Below are 13,895 nucleotides of genomic sequence, written 5' to 3'. Positions count from 1 at the left end.
TTCAGATTAATTGTTTCCCATCATCCCTTGCCCGCTGGCCGTGGTACTACAGCCCTAGTAGAGTTCTTAAGACACCAATCATATTAATTCATCACGATGACAAAGAAATACTCTATAATGAAAAATTGTCTAGGTTTTACTAATTAATATCAAAATGGATTTAGAGTATAAGTTCGGATTCAGCGGGTTGGAAAATGGATGGATGGATAGTTTTACATTAGATTGATTAGTTGATTGATTGATTACATCTTGCCTGAAGAAGGGGCCTGAGTTGCCTCGAAAGCTTGCATATTGTAATCTTTTTAGTTAGCCAATAAAAGGTGTCATTTTGCTTGGCTTTTCTCTTCATTAGATTGATTATAATGATTTGAAAAAGGATAGTTTTATTGAGAGATGACAAGGCTTTCAATACTGTACATGACAAACTGATACTTGAAACTCGAGCAGATTAATTTGGCTTTGGAAAAACTTTCAAAAATGTTTAAAATTGATGTAACGGTTCAGTAATAACTATGACATAGCTCCACTTCTAGGTTTCAGATTAACAGAGGTATTAGTGGCAAAATTTCTTTCTCATGTTTAAAAAAAATTGCTATGGAATTAAATTTTCAGATAAGAAATATAAATGTTTTCAATTACCAGATGGATGACACAGCTATATTGCTAAATGGAAGACATGAAATTGAACAGCATTTATGGACCTGTTGTGTGAACTATTCTCTTTATAATATGGTTTAGGAAATATTATGAAAGTAAAAATATCGCACTATGAGTACTTGACCTTGGAATTAAGACATACAGTACAAATGAAACAGAAAGCCAATCTGAATTTTCATACAAATTCAAAATTATTTAAAAGAGTTTTAATTTCTAGTTATTAGGATATGTATTACACAACAGTAAAGTGTTATTTTCAAAAGCAGAAGGACTGTCTATATTTTTATATTGTGTGCTTGCTTAGAAGATTCCACAACTGGTAATTAGAGAAATTGATATTCAGTTACGTAAATTTACTTTATGAAATATTTATTTATAACATGCATCAAGTGATACATGTGGACACATCATCAGTGATAGTACCTGGGGTCATCAGGTGTTTTGAGGTGTTGTTGGTTAAGGGAAGGAAAATACTCCAAAGAAATACTGGGGAGCCAGCTGGGGGCACTTTGTTTACCTGGAAAGTAAAAGAACTGAAAATAACAGATGCCTCACAACACAATGTAACAATAAAATATATCTTTTAGCCATTGGGTTCGTCTTGATAGGCTCTGGAGTGCAGTTCAGTTACAGGACAGGAGGTCTGTACTCCTGGTAACCCATCTCCTGAATGAGATGCCACCTTCCAGGAGATCCTTGGATTTTATGCCTCCTGGACCAGAAAGAAGGAGTCAGTTACCTTCAATGGGCAATTTCTCTGAGCTGAGGGTGTTAAAACAGGTGAGAGTCAGCAGTCACACCCCCAGTGTTCCAGGGTGGTAGAGCTTACCTCAGAAGAGCCCAGAAGGTCACACGCAGACACACATGTGTGACAGGTTCTTTCAACATCAGACACTCTTTCCTAGGTGACTCAACCTGAAATGATCAGTTCCTAACCTGTGTGCAAGTAACATGTGACCACATATTGTCCCTCCTAATCCTTGGCCTCCTGGAGGCTTTCTTCTTCTGCCTTTGTTGATTCACTGATAGCCTTTCTTCTGTGTTCACCAATAATGCCTAGGAGCTTGATGGCCTTTCATAGAAGCGGACATGCAAAGCTTCTGCAGCCCACTTCTATGGCCACACACCAACGCATAGAAGGACAGGCCCTCTCGCTGGCTTCCTCCATTTACTCATCCCAAGGAATCTTGAGCTCCAGCATGAGCACCTGCCTTGATGCTTCCAAGGACAGCACAATATACAATAATAACAACCTTCATTTAGTGTTTTAGGGCAACAGCTCAGAATATGCTCAAGTGTTCCTCTCCTGAGTCACAAAAGACACCCTAGTATCCTGTGCCCTCCATTTCCTCCATGTCCTTACCTTGATGTTAGCCTAGGAGACTTTCCGATCACTTAATTCTGTACTACAGCACCTCTCTTGCACGCATAACCATAAACAAGAATCACTATTTAAGAAAATATACCATAGGCAGTAAAACTCATAAAGAAGCACTTCATGTATTAAACCTTAATTCATCACAGTTTAATTCTTGAATCAAATGGATAAGAAATTATTTTATTGTTAAAAGAAGATGTGATAATGTAATTTCTAATATTGTTTTTCATTGCTGTCATAGATTCTTTTTAAGATGTAACTTTAATGTCCTGCTCCACAGACAGATTGAGGAGATCGTTCCTCCCCAAAACTATGCGACTCTTTAATTCCACCCGGGGGGGGGGGGGGGGGGGGGTAAACGTTAAAATTTAACGTTAATATTTAACATTATACATAGTTATTGTCTGTTTTTTCACCTGCATTATTATCATTCTTTAATTTAATATTATTTATTGTATCAGTATGCTGCTGCTGAAAAATGTGAATTTCCCATTGGGATTAATAAAGTATCTATCTATCTATCTATCTATCTATCTATCTATCTATCTATCTATCTATCTATCTATCTATCTATCTATCTATCTATCTATCTATCTATCTATCTATCTATCTAATGTTGACATGCTGTTGCCTGTGTTCCAATTGGAAAAGCAAAGGAAATGCAACCAATTATATCTCATATGTTGTAAGTCACTTTGGATAAGGGAGCCAGTCAAGTAATAGTAATATTTTAGGACACTCTAGCTGTTTACTCTGTGGAAATACTTTGTGTATAAAAGAAAAAGAAGTTTTGGGGACCGTCCCCGTATATTGTCCAACAGGCAAAAATAAAGCAAGAAAAACAATTGCAATGATCAAAAGTACTTGTAATTGTAGCATTTGACAATTTACATGAAACAAAATGGCGTTTATATACAGTATATTGAATTGAGGACAGGAAGTGGTGGTCAGGAAATGACGTCGAAAACAGGAGACGGAAGCGACGTCATCTTTAACGGAACCAGAAGTGATGTCATCAGTGGTGGCCGGAAGTGACGTCATGGATGGCACTGGAAGTGACATCTTGGCGGCCATTTTGGAACCCGGAATTGGAGGGTCTTATTTTTCTTCGGTTTTCCTGTTAGGAGATTAAGAGATCTGAGTAAGTATCACGTGACAACCTCTTGTCTAACGATGTTTCACTCACCTTTAGGCTTTTTGACTGGCTCCTAAATGCACATGTGTGACAGTTCTTAAACATGCTACACACACTTGTCCATGAGTAAAACATTCCTGTATTAGATCAATTTCTTCTTTTCCTAGTGTTTTGGTTATTGTTGATGATCATTGCAAAACACAGTTTTATCTTAAAGTGTATTCCTTTGAAATGAGACAGGTAATCAGTAGGAATAATGTGAAATCTAAATGTGCATTATCATTATTATGTGTTTACAATTTTCATTTGTTTACATCGTTTAGTCAAGTATTTCTTTCTGTGTTTTTCATCAGTTGTATGTGCTCATGAACATGTACATGATTTCCGAGGTTGGGGGGTTGGAATCTCCTTTCAAAGTCAATCCATACTACTAACCGAGAATGGTAAACCAGATGGCATGGATGCAGGTACACGGCGATGGGACCACGAGACATACTGCTCAGGCGCGTACAGCGCACGTCTCATAAACCGCAAGCGAAGTCGTATCCACCGCGAACGAAGGAGTCATGGCCCAAAAACGAAAGAGCTCAACTGACATGAATGAGAAATGAAGCAACAACGCGCCCATAGCTAACGACTAACGACACAGCCACACAAAAAAGAGGATTCTGCGCTGCAGCCCAGATTCAAACGGAAGAGGCTACGGAGGCCCCACAGGTCCACAAAGATAGTACGGAAGGCGCAGGCGTCACCGCCATATTGTGAGTGGCACTACTGCGGAGTACGAAAGAGCTCAACTGACGTGAATGAGAAATGAAGCAACAAAGCGCCCCTAGCTAACGACTAACGACACAGCCACACAAAAAAGAGGATTCTGCGCTGCAGCCCAGATTCAAACGGAAAAGGCTACGGAGGCCCCACAGGTCCACAAAGATAGTACGGAAGGTGCAGGCGTCACCACCCTTATTATGAGTGGCACTACTGCGGAATGAAGTTAGGAATAATGTGCTGCTTGGGAATGTACAAACCACTGAACGCTTTACACCAAATTCAAACACAATACAGGTCAACTAGCGGAAATAGCAAATAAAACAAATGTGCTGCTTGGGATTGTACAAACCGCTGAATGCTTTACACCAAATTCAAACACAATACAGCTCAACTAACACACGGCCCCAGAGAATGGCCACAGAACAAACAAACACAACAGGATTCGGCGCCCCGCCCAAAGTCAAATCGGAGAGAGTACGGATGCCGCAAACGTCCACACTACACAGCATAGTCAAACCCGACATAGTACGGAAGGCGCAGGCGTCACCACCCTTATTATGAGTGGCACTACTGCGGAATGAAGTTAGGAATAATGTGCTGCTTGGGAATGTACAAACCACTGAACGCTTTACACCAAATTCAAACACAATACAGGTCAACTAGCGGAAATAGCAAATAAAACAAATGTGCTGCTTGGGATTGTACAAACCGCTGAATGCTTTACACCAAATTCAAACACAATACAGCTCAACTAACACACGGCCCCAGAGAATGGCCACAGAACAAACAAACACAACAGGATTCGGCGCCCCGCCCAAAGTCAAATCGGAGAGAGTACGGATGCCGCAAACGTCCACACTACACAGCATAGTCAAACCCGACATAGTACGGAAGGCGCAGGCGTCACCGCCATATTGTGAGTGGCACTACTGCGGAGTGAAGTTAGGAATAATGTGCTGCTTGGGATTGTGCAAACTACTGAACGCTTTACACCAAATTCAAACACAATACAGCTCAACGATACAAACACGAGCCCACCTGGATAAGATCAATGAACGCAGGCACCTACAATGCGTGTCTGAAATTGCGGAAGCAAAGCAGGCACGGGTTCAAAACGAATGAGCTCGACTGACGGATATACAAACACGAGCCCGCCTGGATAAAATCAATGAACGCAGGCGCCTACAACGTGCGTCTGAAATGCCGCAGGCAAAGCGGGCACGGCTCCAAAACGAATGAGCTCGACTAATGTATTTCAGGATACCCAACGCCAGGGGTAGGCGAGTGAAGCGAGCAGGGGGCGGAGCCCCCTTGTAGATGATAATGTATATTACAATGGAGTTCTCTGAGGGAGACCTGCTGAGCTTAAACTGTTGGTGTTGATCCTAGCATGTCTTGGATATGAGGATTCCACTTCTGACTCTTCTTTTCTCTTCCTCCCTTTTTGCTTCTAGTGTAGCAACACTTACTCAGAGTCACAGCACACTGATACTGGTGCTGTGCTTTGCTACTTCCTTGAGCTTCAACAAGCTTTCCTTTTTTATTTCACACCTCTACATGCCAAGTATGTGTTTTTTCCTGTCCAGGACACTGCCCCTTCTTTACTCATTTCTCCACCCTATTGGCTAGTGGTGCTGTTTGCATGGCCCATCCATCACTTCATTTGTGTTCTTCATTTGCATAAAGCCTCCTGTCAATGCTGAACATAGCATGTACTGTATATGAGCCTAATATTAATAAATACTGAGAAATAAAAAAAAAAATATCAACAAATATAAAAACATGCCAGCTAAGTTTCTTTTTTCTGCAACTTCACCAAATTTCAATCAAATCATTTAAAGCATTTTTATGACTTTGGGGTATTTAGTTCAATTGTGGGGGCAGGATTTACCCCTAAATGTTGATACATCAAAATGTCATTTCTTAGATAATAGATAGATAGATAGATAGATAGATAGATAGATAGATAGATAGATAGATAGATAGATAGATAGATACTTTATTAATCCCAATGGGAAATTCACATTAATACCTACTGTTTCAGATGTACCATCCTTCCTAATTTCAGCTTTTTAACTAAATGGGAAATGGTGTTTTTGTTGAGTAGTGAGTAAGTGAACGAGTCAGTCAACTTTGCTTTACCTCACAGTAAGGGGACCTGGGTTCGCTTCCCGGGTCCTCCCTGCGTGGAGATTGCATGTTCTTCCCGTGTCTGCGTCGGTTTCCTCCCATAGTCCAAAGACATGCAGGTTAGGTACATTGGCAATTCTAAATTGGCTCTAGTGTGTGCTTGGTGTGTGTGTTCTGCGGTGGGTTGGCGCCCTGCCCGGGATTGGTTCCTGCCTTGCGCCCTGTGTTGGCTGGGATTGGCTCCAGCAGACCCCCGTGACCCTGTGTTCAGATTCAGCGGGTTGGAAAATGGATGGATGGATATTATATCAAAATGTTCCAGGGGGATGGTTCAAGAAACTGGATGATTTAATGTTCTTTCATGCACCTAGTAAGACCTACTAGCTGGTACATATACAGTTTTAATAATAGAATAAGAGCTGGATGAAGAGATGTTGAACAGCAAGGATATAATGGGGAAAGACTTTTATTTTAGGCAGACTGTGTTTTGTGCTAAAGCACCTTATGTCTTTGTATCATGACTTTGTACCAATCAGAGTATGATATGTAAGCAATAATTCAGCACTGTTATGCAAATTCAGTTGGCTGTAAATGTAACCTTCTACTTTTTGACTATTCTGGCCATGCTGTAACAGACCGCTGTGATGAATGCACACTCTTCAGCATAATGCTGCAAAGGTAAATAATTGATGCAGATAGACAAGCTTTCACCTGCCTGATTACTAACTCATAAAGGTTTTTATCAAACTTGTCCTGGTAGAGGATACATTTCTTTTTTAATTAATATGTTAATTTCTACCACACTGCTAACACCTGTGGGAATATAGCAATAACCCTCTCTAGCTACTTTTATCAACGTACCTTGATCCAATCAAACAGTATAAAATCAATATTATTATAAAGCAAAATTTAAAAAAAACTGTAAAGCTGAACATAGCAAAAGTAGGAGATATATCTGAGAAGAGACTTAAAGGTTGGAAAATGTATTCGAAAAAGATTCTTATTAAAAATACTAGGAGGCTTCACTTCCTGCTCGCTTTGCTCACCAACCCCTTTCCCCTCCTGCTAGCGCTACGCACCGTTGTGAAAAGGTGGGCTTAGCGCACTGCAAGGAGACACGGTCGCTCCTCCGAAACCCCTCTTAAACGGTGATACAATGGGAAACAAATACATTTTTTTACCTCCTCTTTGCTCAATCAGCTGCTGGATTGCTGCTGCTGCTATGCCGCATGATCTGCATTTCGTGCGGTGCTTCAAACGTTTAAAAGCCTGTACAGCACCAGTCCTTTTGTTTTACTGCCTTGTCTCTCTTGTCCACCAGACATCCTCAAACACTATGTGATCTCTTTTCGCTGTTCCATTATTTAACTGAGTAATATTTTCTGTTTGTTGGCGCTAATGCGATCTTTACTATAATTTGAGTCTTTTGAAATTTCCTAATTCCATTATCTCTAACCTGCTCTGCATGTGTATCGTGGGACTTGCTTCCAAAGGTTGTAAGTATGACGTTACTTGTCCTTCTTGTGGGACCTGAAAGTGTCTCTCTGTCTCTCTTCAAAAGGTCTCTCTTCCAAACATCACGTCTTGTTGCAAGATTTTTTTTTTATAATAGAGAGACTAGGGGGCTTCGCTCCCTTCTTGCTTTGCTCCCCAACTCTATTGCCTGTGCTACGCGCCAGCCACTTCGTGTCTCTGCCGTTCGCATATGTGGATTGCACTTTCACCAAACAACAAATCTTTTAATTCTCGCAGATATGCCTCTAATTGGGAGCAAACACTACTTTTCCCCGATAGCAACACGAATTAGACGATCTACAAGTCTCCGACTTAAAGTTTACAGCTGAACAATATATTCAATCTCTTTTCACTGTTCCATTATTTCACTGAGTAATAATTTCCATTTGTTTGCGCTAATGCGATCTTTACTATCATTTTTTGAGACATTCGAATTTTAGTACTTTCATTATCTCTAACCTGGTCTGTATGTGTATCACGGCAACGTTTTGGAACCTTTTTACGACGTTCTACTTTGTCATCTACTCGTTTTCTTTTATTTCTGGCCACGGGCGTGGTTAAATCTCTTGGCACAAAGTCTCATCTCGCGGGATTTGAAAGTATCTCTCTGAAAAAGTCACATCTCGTCCCAGGCTAAAAAGTCTCGTTTCATCCCTGGATTTTTTATATAATAGAGAGACTTATGTAGAAAATGGGGCGGCATAGTGGCGCAGTAGTAGTGCTGCTGCCTCGCAGTAAGGGGACCTGGGTTCGCTTCCCGGGTCCTCCCTGCGTGGAGTTTGCATGTTCTCCCCGTGTCTGCGTGGGTTTCCTCCCACAGTCCAAAGACATGCAGGTTAGGTGGATTAAAGATTCTAAATTGGCCCTAGTGTATGCTTGGTGTGTGTGTCCTGTGGGATTGGTTCCTGCCTTGCGCCCTGTGTTGGCTGGGATTGTCTCCAGCAGATCCCCATGACCCTGTGTTCAGATTCAGCGGGTTGGAAAATGGATGGATGTAGAAAATTTAGATGATGAAAGATGAGTCCTCCAAGTTGCTTCAAGAGTTGCTTCAAATTGTTGTTTATTCTGCAGAGATCTTGTCAATTTCTTTGGGTTCTTCTGTTCTTTGTTGTCCCCTTCTCTACTCTTCCCTGCTCTGCTCTTCCTTTCTCTGCTCAGCATGCACACCAAACATGAAGACCTCACTTCACATTGAATTATCAATGATTACAAGAATAACCAAGAAGTGTTTGCCTTTCTCAGGCTGTTTGTCCACTCACATCCTAATTACCCTGGCTGATACATAAAATTAGTTTAGCACATTCCAAAGAAAGTAAAAAGATAAAAGATTGAGATTAATAAAAAGTTTCAAAGTTTAGGTCAACATCTAGCCATCAACACTAATACCTTTTAAAAGATAGAAAATATCAAATAAAGATTTCAACAGACAGAATTTTTGCTTGTTTAAGCATTTAGATATGTTTTAAAACTTAAGAGTTTAAATAAATGCCAAGCAGTCTTGAGCTGTATGATTTATTTATAATGGTTATAGTACCAGAAGGTTAAAGTTCAGGTGGCTTTGAGTGCTGCCTTGTTTAGTCAGTACTAGGTCACACTTTTCCAATCTTGATTTGCCTGCAGCCCGAGTTCCTGTTTTATGTATTGTTTAACTCTTTTAGGGCTAATTATTTTTTCTTCGTTTTGTCCCAGGGCTGAATATTTTTCCAAAAATCTGTTTTCTAAAAAGCACATAAAGCAATGGTTTCACACATAAATCAACATAAAATACTTACTTATGACAAATGTCACTCTGTTTTATGTTCCAGGAGCCCCTACAGTAGGCATATTCACATACTTATTACATACGTTATATATCGACTCTTCAATTCCACCCGGGGGGGGGAGGGGGTAAACGTTAACATTTAACATTATACAAAGTTATTGTCTGTTTTTTACCTGCATTATTATCAATTTTCAATTTAATATTGTTTATTGTATCAGTATGCTGCTGCTGGAGAATGTGAATTTCCCCTTGGGATTAATAAAGTATCTATCTATCTATCTATCTATCTATCTATCTATCTATCTATCTATCTATCTATCTATCTATCTATCTATCTATCTATCTATCTATCTATCTATCTATCTATCTATCTATCTATCTATCTATCTATCTATCTATCTATCTATCTATCTACATGCTTGTCCCATCACTCATATGCTGAAAGGCACTTTCTGGTAAAAGACGGCTTGAAGTAGTCGAGGGGATGCTAATCCATTGTGTCCACCAGCGGGCTGTGTTGTTTGGTGAAGTCCAGTTGCCAGCTTGTCTCTCACAGATCGATGTCTGTGTAGTATTCCCAGGGTGAACGTTTTCATTGGCGCGTCAGCTGCATGAGCGTGTCCAGCACTACGATCAGCTGGCAACCAGTCAGCTGATGCAGGCACCTGACTTTCATTTTCAATCTCCAAATTACTTGTATCAAACTTGGAGTTGGATAAGTCAGAGTCCGATTCAGCAATAATACACAAAAAATAAAGAAATAAATAATATGCACAGAATATTTTTGCTTTGTGCATTTGCTTTGCTCTCTCACCCAATGTCGATGCCATTCTAGACGTTGCTTACTCTATGCTACTCACACACACGCAGGGTTTCAACATCAAGTCAATGAGTCTAACAGTCCTCCGAGCAAAGAGGGTCTACCTATAATGTAATGGTGAGTTTTATCAGCATTTAAAGATTTCTTTTGCACTCTGCCCCTGATATCCATCCTCAACCTCTTGTGTCAACAAAAGTCGACATCCGCCCTAAAAGAGTTAATTCATAGTTCAGTATTGTGAGTTTCGAACATTTATTCTTCAAGTATTATATTTCTATGAACATTCAAACTGCTTAGGAAAGAAATTGAAAAAAAGTGCATATTCAGTGGAAATTAGATGAAAACTACAAATCAAAAGATTTTTATTCTGGAAAACAAACATAAAATTAAACTAATATTATAATGTAGTACAGCAACATAAAGGAAACCAAGAAATGTGTATTTCAGTTAATGTGTTAATGATATATGACTGATTTCTAGACAAGAGAAATACATACAAAAGAGAACCATCCTTTTAAAGTATTTGCGTTAGAAATAAACAATTATCTTAATACTTTACCTAATACTAGCTGTGTTAGCTGTAGAAACAAATGCAGAAAGTACAGCTATACTAGCTAAACTGGATTGAAAGATAAGTAATCACCATAGACCTCAACATTAACATTTGCAGTGCACAAACTATTGGAATGTATTTTGTAATGCTTGTAGTAATAAAATACTTTGTATTTGTCATTTCAACAGATGGTGCATCAAAAACATTTGTAGTAATAAAATGCATTATTACACGTTTGTGCTGCAGTATTAGTTGGAATGTCAAAAACATAACAACAGGATCGCCACACAGATACAAAGACACACAGACATTTTATTAAGGTGGATTAGAAATAATGCATAATTTAAGTATTTGTCAATTCTTTGTTTTATGTTTATTCTAAATGTACATCCATGCCTTTGTAAATATTTGTAAGAAGCACTTCTCGCTATTACAACAGAAGTAGATGGGTTAGTAATAGAGAAAATAAAACTGCTACAAGAATGATTTGGTTAATCTATCAGAATGAGGTAACCATTACACAGCTTCTTCTCTGAACATCACAAATGTGAATTTCCCATCAGGATTAATAAAGTATCTATCTATCTATCTATCTATCTATCTATCTATCTATCTATCTATCTATCTATCTATCTATCTATCTATCTATCTATCTATCTATCTATCTATCTATCTATCTATCTATCTATCTATCTATCTATCTATCTAAAGAAAGGACCAAATTTAATATGTTGTATGATGGGTTCCCTTCAAGTGCAACTGCTGACACACTGACTCAACAATAACCACTTTAAGTAATAGAAAAACCAATAGTTACCTCGGAAAAATATAATTTCAAGGATCAGGCTGCAGGTTCGTTTCATATGCGCCTTGCTTTTATATTTTTTGAACATATTATGTTTCCTCATTGCTGAAAAGACAATCTGCTTGGAAATAGAAAGGACTTCTGACCTCCTACCAAGGTTTGTTTAAGGCTCAGTGTTTTAGAAAGCAGCTTCTCATCTTTATCCCCTATCCTTTTTACTCCAAGCACCTGCTTCTGCTGTTTTGCTGCTCCAGATTTATTTGATTTCAGGGTTAAATAGTCTAGTTTCTTCAAGAAACAGACAGAGACCCCCTCATTGACATCTGATCAAAGTTGTCACTGACATTTACCTGGAATACCTTAAATGGAATTCAAAGATTGAATGATACTTATAATGTTAAGTGGTTGCTCCTGTTTGTTCTGCTAATAACACAGAAATCAGTCAACTGGGGGGTTTAGACTTCAGAAAATCTAAATCTCAAGGTTTGTGCTCCCTGTATACAGGCTTGTCTGTAGAGTCACAACACAGCAAGCTGAAATTTGGGTGGCACTGAATCCTTGAATGTTAGGGTAAAGCAGAGTGGATAGATGTTGGTAGCTGCTTTAGCTCATACCCACTGTCATTGGCAGTTAATTCGCCATTAGCCATGTGACCCTCATCCAGAAAACATTTTAAAAGTTCCACATTTTTCTCATTTCAGTAAATTGTGTGCTTGGGAAAACGGGTTGGGGAAAGGAGAGTAACAAACCCAGGGATAATGATGTCCACACTATTGTCTTACTTGAAATTAAGTGAATCCTTATACCCCCAAAAAAACCTTTCATAAAGCCCCATAGAAATCCAGGCCACTTTGGACAGGAGCAGGTGGGAATGCAAGAACACAACACTCAAATTAATTTAAGCATCATAGAGGTGCCACCTCACACTCACACATTCCACCACAAAGAGAACAAAAGAAAAGTTTGGATCAGTTAAGCTTTATTTAAGGCATCAAAAGGGTATTTTAAGAAAGCAGGGAATCGAAGACAGGGCAGTTCAATACATTAGTTAATTTTGAAGCAATATGTAGAGGAAAGCTAAATTGTTCTGGTTGTCCAGTTGCGGGAGTGGTGCACGTTGGATATCTTCAGTACAGGTCACAATCTTCTTTGTATTTTATTAGGTCTTTTTCAGCAAGTAATGCCTCCAATCCATCCTAATTTTGGAGAAAAGCTTGTTAGACTCAGTCCTCTGTCTGACATCTCTGCTCTACAAGTCATTTCTTTATCCAAATGGGTTCCTTTTAGGTCCCCTTCTCCTCCACACTACACCTGCCTAAAGCTGACATTTTCATGTTTGGACAAGCTATCTCAAAGTATTAGTGAGGGTTTTCACTGTATAACAAGCATTGTAAAGAGTGAAACTTTAATTAGTGACCAGGAGATGGAGGGAAAGGGATGAAGCAGTAAATGACCTTTTAATGAACACCACATCTGGGCACACCATGACTTAGTACATGTATACTGAGACACCAAAGACAGGCAAAGAGTTACATAAACATACATGGTCATAGTTGAGGCCACTTTAGAACCTGAAAATGACATTTATTTTCTCTCTCTAACAGCCTACTACTGCCCCCTTGGATACTTATGCCCCCTGGTCACTTGTGAAAGACACATGGAAACTTTTTGTATCTGTATCTCACCAGATTGGTTGGGGTCCACTGGGGTTCCGGACCACTCGCTTGGCACATTTAATGTCATCAGTGATGTCATCATTCTGCAGTGCTGCAAGATAAAAGGGATTATTTTACAGTATTTTAAATTGCAGAAAGAGGGAATCAATGAGTAGTTCTACTGACAATGGCTCACATACCATTACAAGAGATTTTACAGGCATTCTTGGAGCCTGGTGTCTCTCTATCCTCACACCCCCAACGACTGTTAATTTGAAATACAGTATACCATAATCTGCTGAGCCGTCCTTGTTAATGTTCCTTGCCATGGTGTCATACTCAGACTTAAATGATGTCATGCAGACAAATGTGACAGTAGAAAAAGGAACCTATCCCAGGAAACTGGAAAACAACAAGCTAATAATCTGCCAGCTGTCCTAACTGGGAACCTGTAAGCTTCAGAGTCTTTGCACACTGGGCCATGCTTAACCAACAGCTGAACTTCACGCTTTTAAATTGAGAGTCCTTGGGAAGTATCAACCTGTGAAATATAAGTCTATTGGCTACAGTATATTTCAATAACCCTGAGTCACTGTCTGAACTGGTGTCTAAGCTGGAGTTCACAGTCTTCATTTGTTGGACACAACGGGAGTGAAAAACAGAACAGAGAAAATCCATAATAAAATGAATTACCCGTCATCTGCACTGGTAATT

The 13,895-nt window shown here is 39.4% G+C and overlaps 1 long non-coding RNA gene across 1 annotated transcript; it reads right to left on the bottom strand.

Annotated features, from left to right (window-relative positions):
* Nucleotides 1–12,521: 12,521 nt before the first annotated feature.
* Nucleotides 12,522–13,533, bottom strand: LOC114664055 (uncharacterized). Its single transcript, XR_003718206.2, has 3 exons — nt 13,382–13,533; nt 13,212–13,293; nt 12,522–12,722 (listed from the first exon to the last, which is right to left on the bottom strand). It is a non-coding gene; the product is annotated as an uncharacterized LOC114664055 (long non-coding RNA).
* Between the last annotated feature and the right edge of the window lie 362 nt (nt 13,534–13,895).

The sequence above is a fragment of the Erpetoichthys calabaricus genome, chromosome 13 (genome assembly GCF_900747795.2).
Source record: "Erpetoichthys calabaricus chromosome 13, fErpCal1.3, whole genome shotgun sequence".
In the NCBI taxonomy this organism is placed as follows: Eukaryota; Metazoa; Chordata; class Cladistia; order Polypteriformes; family Polypteridae; genus Erpetoichthys; species Erpetoichthys calabaricus.
The sequence above is the reverse complement of the archived record's forward strand: the minus strand, read 5'-3'. Positions and strand labels throughout refer to the sequence as shown.